The following is a 15,189-nucleotide window of genomic DNA, read 5'->3' on the forward strand; positions in this document are numbered from 1 at the left end:
GGACGCTGATAAATTCATAATTTTCCATTATCAATTGATTTTTTTCATAAAAGTCTATTTCTTTCGTGTAGATTATATTACAAATTATGAACCACCCTGTATGTTAACCGCGATCACACGACCGCGAGCTAAAGCTCTGACCCAGTTCCAAGTATACAGCCCCGGGTTGGTGAACGCGTGAGACAACCATATAGAGAAACGTGTTACGCGAGCTTTCATCGACATGCAAGAAGCTCTTGCATACACAACGCAAACGGGAACCGACCTTTTTCGTAGCGGATATTCCTCTACTAAGGAGTACGTTAATTGTTCAAAGGCATTTTCCTGGTTCCCTTTGAGCGTGATCAGCTTTCATGGATTTAGTAGCTACGCGTCACGGAATGGGAGGGGGGAAGAATGTTAACAGCCACGCGAGAGTAATTAAAACTTCCAGAGATTTCCAAACGGTTCTCCCATCGGGGATAAGTCTTTTTATAAATCAGCAGAGTGAAAAGCGCTGTAATCCGTAAGATCTCGTTGAATCTGAAACGTTGATGCCGTCTGATGTGCGAACAACGTTAACGATTAGAAAATCTATTAAGACGTTCCATCAGTGATCTCGTTCTAAGCTTTTCGCTTTGTAATGAAAACGTAAACGATTTTCTCTCAGCGCATTATCTAGTATTTACGTCATGCAATAATTGCAATGTCAACGGAATATAAACATGAAATATCATATATAGTGCTAGATACAGTAAATCGTAGTAATAACAAAGAGAGGTTCCTAGGTATAACATTGACTTTTTCATGAGGTAAACCACAGTGATAGAGCTTGAAATTCTGAAGTCAGTGATATTTGTTTTTGAAATATTTAATGTTCTGTGCTGAGGAGCCTACGAACACTCATCGATGATTTATTGTATTAATTTAAGTTCTATTGTTAGGGGCTATGGAATTCGTCTTTCTACTGGTTACGACAGAACACTAAAGAAGTGACATGATCACGTTCATCAACCATTCAACAATAAGTAAATTTTTCGAAACTTAACACATGTCTAGATCTGCCTTTACAACCACGGAATAATGACTTCATCAGCTCCACCGATGGTTTATATTGGACGCAAGTACCTACACGTTAAGTGTACATACAGGATTAAATACTAACACTCAAATGAATGAAACCTAATCATGCTTTCTAATATAAAACTTTAGGCAAAAACAATGTTATAAAAAAATTTGTCAAGTCTATTGTCTAAAACCGTCGTTACTTTCTAACGTGTTAGCATCTGATTAATACGTACAGGGGCTAGTGTTAATTATAACCATCATAGACAGTCATTATTTCATGCAATGTGATTGTGAGAAAATTCTGAAAGACTCGTCAAAATATCTGGAAGAGAATGGCCGAACGGGAAATCGACGGACAGCTTCCCGACCCCCTTCAATTCCTGTCGCGATCTTATTCATCCGACAGCTCGTTTATTCTGAAGAACTCGAGAGCACGACGGAGTCCAATTAAAAATCACGGGGTCATTTATTTACGCTTGGGATAGAATCGAGTTTGAACGGGGGGAGGTGGTGGGAGGCGACGGGGTTAGGTGTAAATAATGGTCAAGCGGCCAGGAAAGTCGGACGCTGCGAAAAGAGGGTGAACGGCAAAGAGAAATTAAAGCGAAAGCCAGTGAGAGGGTAATGAGTGAAAAAAAAACGTGGTCCGATGTGAAGAGGGAATTTGCGTCAAAGAAGGGTCGTGCGCCTCATACAAAAAAAATTCTGGAAGGACTAAAGTAGTGCAAACTGTAATTGGACATCCAAGAACGACGGAAAATAAATTCACCCCTCTTATATTTCGATGCAATATAACAAAACCACGATTATGTAAAGAATTCCAGTCGAGTCCGGTTCACATTTATCGGAAACAAAACTACATGTACAAAATTTCATCCGACATTTCCGATACATAGTTTCAAACGTAACGTGTATGGACTGAGCGAACGACACGTAAATTTTTGAATAAAATTTTGTGGAAAAAATATTTTTTTTTTTTAATATTTTCCTACCAATATATGAACAACTAAAAACGATATAAAATTTATCTACATTTTTTATCGATATTTTTTGTGGTTTACGAGTTACAAACGAATAAGTAAAATGGAGGCTTCGGATAGAAACAGTGGTTTCTCCCTTAAAGTGTAAAGGTGCGTACTCACCAGCGAAAATTTCACAAACACTGTTCGCAAACAGTTATATCCACGTTACAACCACTACACGACCTTTTCGCGAACATTGTTCGTAACAAGTTCGCGCACACTTTACGTACCTACAGTTCCCGAACACTTGTAAATATTCTGTTGCATCAGTTTGTCAGTTTCTATGGAGTAATCGGTTCGTTGTCTGTATTCGTTGTGCAGCTGCTATTTATGGAAACTCAAAATTTAAAAAAAAGTGCCGATGAGATTAATTTAAATTTGTAATAAATTATGAGTACGCAAGAACAGGTGTTAGCTTGTACTGGTATTATGGTTATCCATCTGCTTACTCAAAAGAAAAAGCATAAGCAACGTTGGTGGCAGACAACATTGTTCCAAAATCGCCAAAAATATAGTGTCACGGAAGTTTTGGCAGATTTAAGGATAGACGATCAAAGTGGCTTCAGAAACTTCTGCTGAATGTCAGCTAGTGAATTTGAAATAATATTGTTTTTAATAGGACCAACAATAGCAAAGCGGGACACTAATTATCTGCTATGCCAGTACATGAACGTCTGGCTATAACTTTGTGGTTTTTAGCTATAGGCGATTCTTTTATTAGCCTAATGGACCGTTTTAAAGTATCAAAGCAGATTATATCTCGAATACTGCTTGACACGTGTTTAGCATGAAATTCTTTATTTTTCATTAGAGGGTCATTCCATGCGAAGTCGGACACTTTTTGGAGTAAAATTCAAGATTTTGTTCAAATTTGGAAGTGTTGTAGTCTTGAATGATATACATATAAACGTATTTCGACGGAGTTTTGAAAATTTGTTAAATCGTCGATTTTACAGAAGCTGTTTGAAATATAGTGTCAACCTTTTTTCTATAAACGATAACTGTAGAACTAACAAACTAATCAAAATGAGCTTTGTGAAATTAATCATTTTCAAAACTTATTTCAGTTGAAAAAAAATATTTTTTAACCATTTAGTTTGCAATTGCTTTAAAGAAATTCAACTTTACAATAGTGGGGCAGTATTGAAATATTTGAAAAAATTACGATATAGTCCTATTGGTCTTCTTTATGCACAAATTAAAAAAATTTTGGACACATTAAAATTGGCTATGTGAAAATTAATTGAAGTTAAGCAGTGTACAAGTAGTGTTAACTTTCATTACTTTTCATTAAGCTATTCTGAAATGAACCTATTTTTTAAATTTTATCCATTCTTTAAAACAATTGCAACATAAATGGTTAAAAAATATTTCTTTTTAACTGAAACAATTTTTCATAATTAATAATTTCACAAAGTTCACTTTGATCTTGTTAGTTCAACAGTTATCATTTATTGAAGAATCAACAATTTAAAAAATTTTGAGAAATCCTTCGAGATACATTTATATATCATTAAGGACTAGGTACAACATATCAAAGCTAGAACAAAATCCGTAATTTTATTCCAAAAAGTATCCGACTTCGTGTGGAATAACGCCGTATTGATATGGAAATGACACTTATGGTTTCTTGGCGTTGACCCGATTAAAATTACGCCAAATATCACGTTGATCGGATTATTTGTAACGAAGTTAGCTTTAAATTATGGAAATTAATTATTCGTGTCATTTTGATAATTACAATCCGAATTGTATTATTTTTTGTACCATTTTCATCGGAAAAACACAAGGAACCGATTGGTGTCATTTTCGTGAAAATTTATTGAGAAATGCGGAACTTGACATTTCCACTTCTCATTTGTGTCTTTGTCTTTTACCTACCTAGAAGCTTCGGAGTACTATTTGGACATATACAATGTACTCGTGAGAGATGGGAAACTAAATTCTTAAAACACTGTTAGGTGGGTTTTCTGGTAAAGTCGTAGCTCAGATACGTTCCCGGACACTTTCAATGATAGTAATAACATTAACTTCTCAACCTTCATGGAAGAATCTCGCGAAGACTTCCCTCTTCCAATATGCCGGTCCTACGAAGAATTACCTTCAATAAAGCTACCGGAGAAAAACATTTATGAAACAAAAGGAGAAATAATGAGGTTAGTATGGAAGTGATACTTTCTATTAATTATGTCACAAGAACGCACTTAAACTGTATATAGTAGGTCCATTAATTATAAATCATTGCTATGTAGAATATTATTGATATGATTAAGAATAAAAAGGACAAAGTCGGTCAAGGACGATCTATTGTTTTATAAACGTAAATAGATTCAACTGTTTTAATAAATAAGAGTATCAATTATATTAAATAATATTTGAAAGTTTTTGAGTATTTTCGTTTATTCGATAATTCTAAACTACATAGTATTGTAAAATAGAGAGCCTAGAAGACTCTTTGGTCAGGCACAGAAGAAGCGCAATATTTGTAGGAGGTTAACATCCACCAGAACCTGCCCCCCCCCCCCAAGACCCAGTGGCGTGTTCAAGGGTCTCTATTGAATTAACTCTATTCACCAAATTGCTCTCGCATTATGCTGGATCACGGCTGAGCTAAGTTCCACCCTCTGCCTGTGGTTTCTCTGTCATAAACGCCGCCAACGAAGACAAAGTCTCCGAACGATTGAAAATCGTAGTTCCTTGCGCGACGGGCACGAGTATGCGAACGATGCCCCTTTGCAATTGATCAAAGACCATTAGCCAAAGCTTCATCACTCTCTAATTTTCCCGTCGCCGATGGAATTTTCTTCCTTGATAAGTACCTACTGTTCGGACATCATGCGGGAAATAATAGTCTCGTACAATGACGTCGATTTCACTTGGGTTTTCTTTTTTTTTGTGTAATTGTGTCCATATTGTTTAACTTCATAAGTCTTTTTTCAAATGGACCCAACAAACAGAAAATAATAACCTACATATAATGGCCTGGAAAAGGAATAAGAAAAATATTGATACTGATATTGGAGACAACGTGTCAAGAGTGTAACTCGCAGGAGTCTCGCCTCAAGTGAATACAGGTCTGAAAACTACTCTAGAGAGGTGTGCTCATGTGGACATGTAGCGTTAGGGAACGATGACTAGGAAAACCTCCACTGTGTTCCTCAACATCTTCTTAAAAGTATGATTTGATATATGGACCGTTTATTTTGAAAGTGGTGTAAGTCCTTTTTTAAAAAAAATGAGATATGACGTAATTTATGCTTAATTTAGTGTAAACTTTTTGTTTATAACTAGTTAGTATTTAATATCTTAAAAAATGCCAATGCTTTGTTAAAAAAAACCTATATTTTTTAATTGTCAGATCTGCTAACATTTAATTTTCTTGAAACAAAAGAAAATGGACTTGCACCACTTTCAAAATAAACGGTCCATATTTTGACAATTAATAAATAAAAGATTAATAATCGCAAATGAAGCCTAAGATCTGTGTAAAGCTAGATAGAAATGATACATAAGTGTTTGAAGAATGACAGAGGTAATGGAAGCACAGTACTCTCCCTACAATTGATATTTATTAGTCTTCTTATAAATTGCAATATGTAGGCTGTTTCAGTTTTACCCACAGTAGGGTGGTGGAAAAAACGAGCGACACCTTCACATAAATTGTTTCATCTCACTCTTTTATCCCTGGACTACGACTTTTATGGATTTATAATGAATGTTACCTCATAATTCAATAAACGCAACTTCGTATTCAAATTCATTTTCCAAGGCAACATCATTATGTTTTATGATCGCGCTGCCAATTCCGATTAGTCCATTTTTCCTGTATTTTCGACTTTTGGAATTTCATAACAAAAAGATGAACTGAAATTTGAACAAATACTGTCTATTCCTACGTACTGGAGTTACTGAAAATACACAAAGTACTAAATAACTTCCTATTGCAAGTTGCAATAAATAAAATTCGAATCACTCGTCACATTGTAATTCCCTACAGAAAAGAATTGCAAAGTTTTATCAGAACATTTTATTTTCTATTTTCACATTTCACTGTTTTCTATTTTTTAGTTTCTCGACACGCGTTCTTTCTTTGTATAACATTCCGATTGGAGGAAGGCAGAGGAAAGCGGCGGGTAGAAATCTTAAATTGTAGAAGAATAATAGGAAAAAGGAAAAACGGTTGAAGGAACGAAAAGAAAGCCGAGAGGACACTCGCCAATTTCTTCCAAGACTACCGCGTGCTACTGCAGCTGTGAGTAAACGAACGATAAATTTGCTCTGAAAAATAAAAACGAAGAGAGAGGTCGAAATAGCCGAGAAACATGTCGCGTGATACACAATACGAGGTTTCTCTTTGTTTCTTTTCTGCGATTTCTTTGTACGTATGATAATTGTCCGCTGACTGTAAATGTTATTCATTAAATTCAATTTGCGCTATCAATTTGCTCCTGTTCATAATGTAAATTGGCAATGACATAAAGAAATTCTAATGGTCTAAGTATGAATTAACATTACTCGAAAGCAATGTGAATGATTTCACCTAATTAAAACGTTTATTTACACTTATTAATATTCGAAAGGTCAACTCTCCTATGACGACCCTAAAAATCAATCCCTGGAAGAATTTATTACTACAGAATATATTCAGGTATCACGTAATAATGTCTACATACAGTGTTAAGCCATGGTTCTCAAACATGAATCTCCCACGTGAGGTTATAGTGATGATCAACCGCTGTAGATCAGATCACTATAACCTTTCTGCATCCCTTGCACGTATTCACATTATAGAAGATGCTACATGTAACTGCGGTTTTGAAACGCAGGATCTAAATCACGTGCTTTGGCAATGTCCTTTATTTGATTTTCAAAGAATCGAACTGATGGAAAAGCTAAGTAAGCTTGGCTTATTTCCACCGCTTAATGTGAGATCTTTGCTCTACAAACCGAACATCGAGGCATGTTGTTTAGTTTATAATTTCTTTAAAAAATGTAACATAAGAGTTTAACGTTCCATAAGTAGTGTTTAAGCCATGAATAATGATTTAGTCATTAATACTTGTAACTCTTTTGTGTAACTAGTTGTAAGCCTTATGTAAAGCTTTATAACTCTTCTTTCAGAGTTCAATCTAAGCTCAAATAAATAAAAAAAAAAAAAACGTCTACATACATACAGCGTGTCCCAAAACAGTTATAAGTTCTTAAAAGTGGTGATTCCTGGGGTGATTTGCAACAACTTTCTTCCTTAGCAAAAAAGTTCTCCAAGGCTTTATTAACGAGATATCAACGAAATACCTCGACCAATCAGAGTTTTTCGTTAATATCTCGTTAAGAAAGCCTCGGAGAACTTTTTCGCTAAGGAAAAAAGTTGTTTCAAATCACCCCTTGACGTTAAATGCTTGTGAACCCGAATAGTATTGCGGTCATTAATTCCATTATAAGACATCTTTCTTCATGTGTCGGAAGCATAGGCTAACGATTTTCCGAATGTATATAGAATTGTATAAACAATATTAATAGCTTCCGTCGTACACAGATGTAGATTCGACAATCACGGCAATACTTTTCGCCGAACGCATAGATTGTCTCACTTAAAATGAATATCTGATTTATTTCCGCTGGTACTGAAAGTAAGAAAAAATGAAGAAAAGTTCGTACGATTTCAAGAGTCTATCTGGTGGTAACAAAAATGTTCCCCCAAGGTCATCTTGAAGGTCATTTCAAGGTCGTGAACTTTTTTTGTGTATTGCATTGTGCTTTTTATAATGCGACATTGTAGCCAACGTCAACACGAGTTGAAATGACTTTGAATTTCGGCAACCACTAGACCAGGCAAAGCGACCGCCGTCACTGAGTACCACTACCATCGCTGCGTGTTTTGCTGAACTATTTCGCTTCTCTATCACAAACAAAACAGATGTTGTAACTTTACTTGACATATTCCGTAGTACAATAGTACGATCTGCTCTATCGCAGGCTATGGTTATATTTTCTCCTAGACCCTTAGTTTTCCGGTGTCCTTTTCACTTTGATCATTATTTAACACTAGAACTACCTACGATAAACGCTTATTTGCTTCGATCGGTGGATGAAAGTGAAAAACTTTTGAGAATTTAGAAATTTAGAAATTGACTAATTTCTTCACTTTCATATCGTAATAAAAGGTGCAAAAGATCTGAGAAAATGTATTGTCATAACATTTTAATCGTCGTTGTAAGAGTGTATTGACAAGTCATTTTGACTTGCTTGATAGTTCTACTGTTAAACGTACTTGGAAATCTATAATATATTATCAATTCACATCATTTTGGTCGGGAGAGTCCATAGAATTATTTGCAATCAAAAGTAACTGAATAACTATTACTGTAAAAACACAACATACCCCCAAAGTTCACAATTTGCAATTTTTTTAAAATTGTTTTTTTTTAATGGACGTGCTGGGAAACGATCGGTTTGCAGATTCGTATTCAATAACCTATTGGTCGTTGTAAGGAATTTTACGCGTGGAACAGTGCTATTTATAGGGATAATTTGAAATTCCTGAACTTATACATACGCAAATATTCTTTTACATTCCATCGTAACGTTGAAAGCCAACTATCGATTATGCACTAGTACATCCATATCATACGTACCAAATTCACACATGTGTATATCGCGCTAATTCATCGTCCCTTCATCCGTCACCGTCAAAACATAATCAGTCATGATTCCCGCGGTTCAGTTACCTGCGCACAATATTTTGATTTAAAAAGAAGCCGCGAAATTTTAAGTTAGCGAGTTTTTGCGTCGGTGGAACGACCGAAATTTTTTTAATTAAAGCCGAAGGAAACGAGAAAAGAAAATATTCAGCATCGGTAGCAATCGTGAATGACGATCTCTCAAGAGATTATGTTAGAAAGGGTACAAATGACAGAAATCTTGTTAAGGTAGGCAACATTATCTTCTATTTTGCGATGGAAAAATACATCTACATTACAACGCAGGTCTGCTCGCTCACTTTCTTATTTCTCTTGTCCGCGAGTCTGTCCGCTGTTTCGTATTTTCTTCAGGAAGATGAATGGAGTTAACTCGCTTTGTTAATGTTGTTATGGATAATGGATTGCTCGGGGAACATAGTTTTCTTATTCGTGATCAATATCTTTCTTTCTAGCGCGGCTGCACGTCCTCATCTGTTAGCACCTCGAGATAATCGCTTTCTGTGGTTGACTTTCATAAATTTGTATTCAGAAGAAAATTCTTAGGTTCCTGGGAATTAAACTACTGCTTGAAACGTTCCTGGTTGGTGCTGTGGTATAGTACAATTGATTAATTGTTGCTGTTTGCCAGGGGTTGAGATGGTTCCACAAATAACGGTTAATAACTGTTGTATAAAGGTTCTTTCCAAAACAATTATGAGAAACTTAAATGATGTCTTAACTGTTATGACAAAAAAGGTTCTCATCTATATCAGTTCCTTTTGAAATATTGGTTCCATATCGTTTCCACATCGGCCCTGTATAGGATACAGTTCTAGTATTTTACAGTTTGTGTAAAAAAGGATTTAAGAGTTTAGATGCTTATAGTGGTCATCAAGTGGAGTAACAAATATTTAAGCAACATAAATCCTACAATTAATGCTTTCGATGAAAGATACAGGAGTTTATTTTCACATTTATACAGGGTGTAACGAAAATGTTGTCCGACCCGGAAATGGGGCACTCGGGGTGTGAATTAGAACAAGTTTTTACTTAGCAACAATTTAATCTGAGGCTTCGTTACCGAGATATTAACGAAAAACTCAAGCAAAATTTCAAAATCGGCAAAAATTCAAGCTCGGGGTTAATTGTAACAAATTGCTTGGGGCAAAATGTAACATATACTTACCATGCTCTAAATGGTGATAAAGCAAACTTGCTATTTGCTGAAATATTAGTTACTTTTAGGATGAGAATATACAAAAAAAAACAGGAAGAGGTTTTACTTCTAAAGAAAATGAAAACTGCACTGACAGAAATATTCCTTGTATCTGTCACAGTGAAGAAGCACTGATTGTTTAACCTATGTATATCGAATGTTTAATAATGATATGCATTTTTATTTTTATTTTTTGGAAATGTTTATTTGTGTTCATATTTGTGTTTAACTAACTAAAACAGACGTGTTAGAATTTACCCCGGGCTGGGGCACATTGTAACAAAATGTCAGACCGCGAATTTGAACACTTGAACCTAGCAGTTCAAGGAGCTAGGATGGTCTACTGTACCCCATCCGTCGTGCAGCCCGGGCATTGCATCTTCGGAATTTCACTTATTCCGAACTCTTAAACGACATCTGCTGGGCAAGAAGCTGGACAATTATACCACCCTCAATAAGTAGATTAGTGACTTTTTTGCACACCAGCCCCTATCTTTCTGGGAGAAAGGCATTCAAAACTTGCCGAGCAAATAGCTGAATGTTATTGATAATGACGGTGATTAGATCGTAGAATAGAAATTAAGTTCTCATAAATAGAAAATAAAAATAAAACTGGTTGAAAATGGCAAGGACTTATTGCGCATCCCAATATAATAAAGATATATTATCATTATTGTTAACCTCATTAAGAGCTTTTCCTTTATTAAAAATTTTCAGTGTTTCTGTCAGTTCTTTTCTTTAATATGTAAATTGATGTCCATTACTTTCATCATCTTCAAGAAATGTAACATAAAATTTAATATCGTGAGATCTACATCATAATAAGTATACGTAGTAATTGCTTTAGTAAAAACTTCCCAAGGAATTAGATCAAATGTAAAACACATGTAGAGTCATATTAAGAAGTAGAGTATTGCTACTGTTCGATTGACTGACATTACAATGTTTAGCGATCCTACGATTAGTCCACTACTCGTATGTTCATCTAATTCTGATTAATACGTCCACTGTCATCTCTATTTTTTTACTGATTTGAATCGAAATAATAACTATGATTTTATCATTATAAAATAGTTATTGTTCTCGGATAAGATGTCAGATAGACTCCATGTACCCTCACGAGCAAATTCGGCTTCCGCTAAGGGAAAAAGTGATGTAAGGGAAAGACTTCCTACCACTTGGTCTGGGAGTTATTGAAACTTATGCGAAATTAACATTCGGTTTAACATTTATTTCAGTATTTGAAATAAATTTTGCTAAATGATAGGAAGCTCCTTTCTTACGCCACTTTTTCCCCTAACGGAAGCCGACTTTGCTCGTGGGTGTACATGCATATAATGTGTTTCAATAGGAATGATAAATCATTGAAGGACTGTCATTTGCGAACCACTCAACGTCTATTCATGAAAATTCAACAGACGTTATCAGTAAACATTTACAAACCATCATGGAACAATACACAACTCAGCAACGAGTAGAAATTATTCGAATTTATTATCAAAGTTCGCATTCATTTCGATTTATATTTCGCACACTTCGAGGAATTTACGGTCGACATCATCGACCTACAGAAACCAAAATTCATCGGATTATAAACAAATTCGAAATTACTTCATCGATTACTTCATCGTAATGAACCATCTGACTCGTTGTTATGCGTTAAACGAAAAAGTTAACGAAATATAGGAAATAATAAACGTGTCGTTGGCGTGTAAACGAAGATCGACAGATCGATCGAATTGATCGGCGGTGGCGACTAACGACTAATCAACAGCATAGATACCGTATATTAGCGAGAGCAACCGTTAGGGATTATTCTGTCGAACTCGCGTCGGTCTGTCGGCGGCAGATTTTTGGTTGCGGATGCATTATGGGTCACTCCAGTGGTAGACAGTTACGTCGACGTGAACAATCGATGTTAGCTATCAGTTGCAGTTTGCGCGAGGCAGTTATACACGAGACAATTGTTATTGACAAATCGTAATGCCGGTCATCAGTCATGGAGGAGACAGGACGTTTCGTAGCGACGCGTTTATACGCCTCCTGCGTGTGCCCGGGTATGGGTACGTCACCGCACAAAGACCCTTCGCGCTCTATCTCGCCTAATTTGAGGTAAACGGCATCGAGGTAAAATTCGAGCAATTGCCATTTGGTCTCGCTAACGATGCAGTTGCTGGGTACAGTGAAACGGAAGTGAATATTGGCTGGTTTGTGAAGGAAGAAAAAATTAAACTTCGAAAGAAAAGATAAAGTGATTTTTGAAAATATTCAATTAGCGATTAAGATTATACTGCCAAAGCTTCCATAATACAATGCACTTCAGAAAAAGTGTAGAACAATAGTGGGAATTTTTTCATGGTCATCAGCACCTCGGGAAAAATTTGTACGAATGCAATTATCCGTAAATGAAAATGTAGTACCCTTCAGCTCATACAATTCAATTCAACATATGTTATGCTTGAAAGATTAATTTTATTACGTAGTCCTTTAAATATGATACTGTAAGACGAAAATAGACCAGAAAATTTAAAAGACGACGAATGGAAATTGATAGAAGTAATGGTCAACGCCCTGCAACCAATAAAGGAAGCCACAAAGATAATGTGCGGAGACAGTTATCCAACCTTATCGCAGTATATCTCATTATATGCATACTGGATTAATAAGTGTGATTACACAGGAAAGTTGGCCAAACGAAATAATCGCCGACATTTCCAACAATCTTCGCCAGGCATTAAAAGTAATTTTTATTCTTTATTGTAACCCCATAGTTAGAAACAAGACATTAACTTGCATTAAATGTTTTTATTCATAGGTGCGATTTGAACCTCTGACAACACATGGTACATTAATTTTGGCGATGATGTTGGATCCACGCTGCAAAGATCGTTTTCTGTCAGAAGACCAGCGTCATGAAGCGATTGAAAAATTAAAACAAAAAATGACTATTAATAACCAAAGTCAAAATGAAAACATTTAATAACAGTAAGTTTTCAAAATTACCTAGCAATATATATTATAATTATAATAATTCCTATAAGTGTAACGTATTACAGTTGTTTTCTTCTAGGTGAATAAAAATTAATGAAATATTTCAACACAAAATTAGAAAATTTGGAAGGAGAATTGGAGTCACCCGAGATGTCCAAAAATCGAAAGATGCGCATGTATTTCTGCGAAGAAATTGCACCACAAAATATAGGCACTGTAAATTGGTGGAAATGTTACAAAATACAACTTCCGCTATTAGTAGAAATAGCGGTAACTATCGGTTTATTTTCGAATGCAGGAAATATCGTTAGATCGACTAGGTCAAAATTATTACCGGACAATGTCGAGGAATTATGTTTTTTACATTATAATTTAAAATAAAATATATACATATGATATTGTATGCTTGTTTATCTTTGAATATATGTACAAGTAGCGTGGACCACCCTGTATATGCCTGTATGTTGTATAATAGAATAATTATCCCTGATACTGCCACTTTATTTATTTTACTTAATAAAAACATAACGTATGAAGAAATGTGTACTAAAAATTGTATTATTAACCCTGTCTGACCGCAGGATTCAATTTGGAATAATTAACTTATTTAGTATTTATAATTTTGTGCCGTGAACCTGAAGATTCAATATGGCTTCGTATGGTATAGTGTAATTTTTTGCTGTTAGATGGATAAGTTCTCGAAAATATCATTCGAGATGCGATTTATACTGTCAGGATCCCGGCAAATCTCGCCCGATTTATCCCGACCCGAGGCTCGGGAATTCCGTGACTTCGAGTACCTGCACACCCCTGGTACTTATATTTAACGTAATTTTTATGAACGAGAATTATTAACAGAGCTTCATTCTTTAATGCAAAAATTACACATTGTACTCTACTCGTTTCAAGGTGGTATCTATCATAACAATAAAATCAATTATGTCACCAAACAAATAACTAGAAGAGCATGATTTTAAACAGAATCGAATAGCTTAAAATACTTACCTCTATACGTAGTTAGAATATAATTTAACTTTTCATCATACCTCTTCAACTACATATGCAGAATAAAAAATCTAACAAAAAACAAAACGCCATTCCATTTTAATAAATGAATGAGGGCTCCTTTGTCTCTCTACTAGCCGCTCCAGAAAAATGTATCACACACCAAATGATCATCTCCCTTGTCCCATTTCATTGAAAATCCATGAAGTCGATATCTGCAGTGATTTTAGAGGAAGCATTTTGTAACGCTTCATTTGGCCTACCCGATATGAGCACGATTTCTTTAAGGCTCCGAATTTTATGATATGGAAATTTCACCCGAGTAGCGAGCCGATGACTTTCTTGGCGACCTTTTATTCCGAATTCGCCTTTAGCAATCGTTGACGACCAAACCCTGCAGTCCTGGGGCAGGTAAAAACCATGTGCAGGACAATTAAGGATTTTTGTCAGTTTTACGGACCAGTCCAGCCGAATTAGAGGTGAGTCATGAAAACAAACTTACTTTTAATTAGGAATGAGGATCTCTTAAAAGTAACACAAGATTTGCAATAATAAACAATTGGAAACGGCATAACCGCAAAAATCAGTATCTTTTTTTACTTATCGGCGTATATCTCGGACCTGAGCGGCCAAGGAGCAAAATATTTAATACGAAACTGACAGGCTTATTTTTGCGCGAATGCAAATAAGAAATTCTATCCAACATACGAACCAAGATACGATTTCTTGTTTTTAAAATTTCATCTCAGTACCCTTAGACCGATTTGGATGTGTAATCCACCATTCGATAGCTTGTCAAAAAAAAAAACAGTCGGTCTAAAAGCATTTTTGACCCCCTTGACCTGTTATACCCTTTGCAAGGATTATAGATAAAGGTTTAAAGTTTATGATATATTTGGTTTTACATGAATTAATTTAATTGTTTCATAGAAACAGAATCTCGATAATCAATGATATATGTATTGGGTCACGTAAAAGTACTTATAAAATTATTCTTCTTTGTATTTGAATGCCTAGAGAACACAAACTTTCGTAACAATCTAATAATGAAGCTAGCCATTATGACATTTCTCGTTCTATAGAACCAATTCAATGGCACCTATCATGCATAATAGATTAAGAAAACTGACTTTCCTTTAAAGTTATCAGATTCAGATTAGTACTACCTGATAAAACTCACAGTCCCGTGTGCGTTTTCAAAGTGAAAATCTTGTCGAGAAATCAGTCG

The sequence above is a fragment of the Dufourea novaeangliae genome, unplaced genomic scaffold (genome assembly GCF_001272555.1).
Source record: "Dufourea novaeangliae isolate 0120121106 unplaced genomic scaffold, ASM127255v1 scaffold266, whole genome shotgun sequence".
NCBI classification, from domain to species: Eukaryota; Metazoa; Arthropoda; class Insecta; order Hymenoptera; family Halictidae; genus Dufourea; species Dufourea novaeangliae.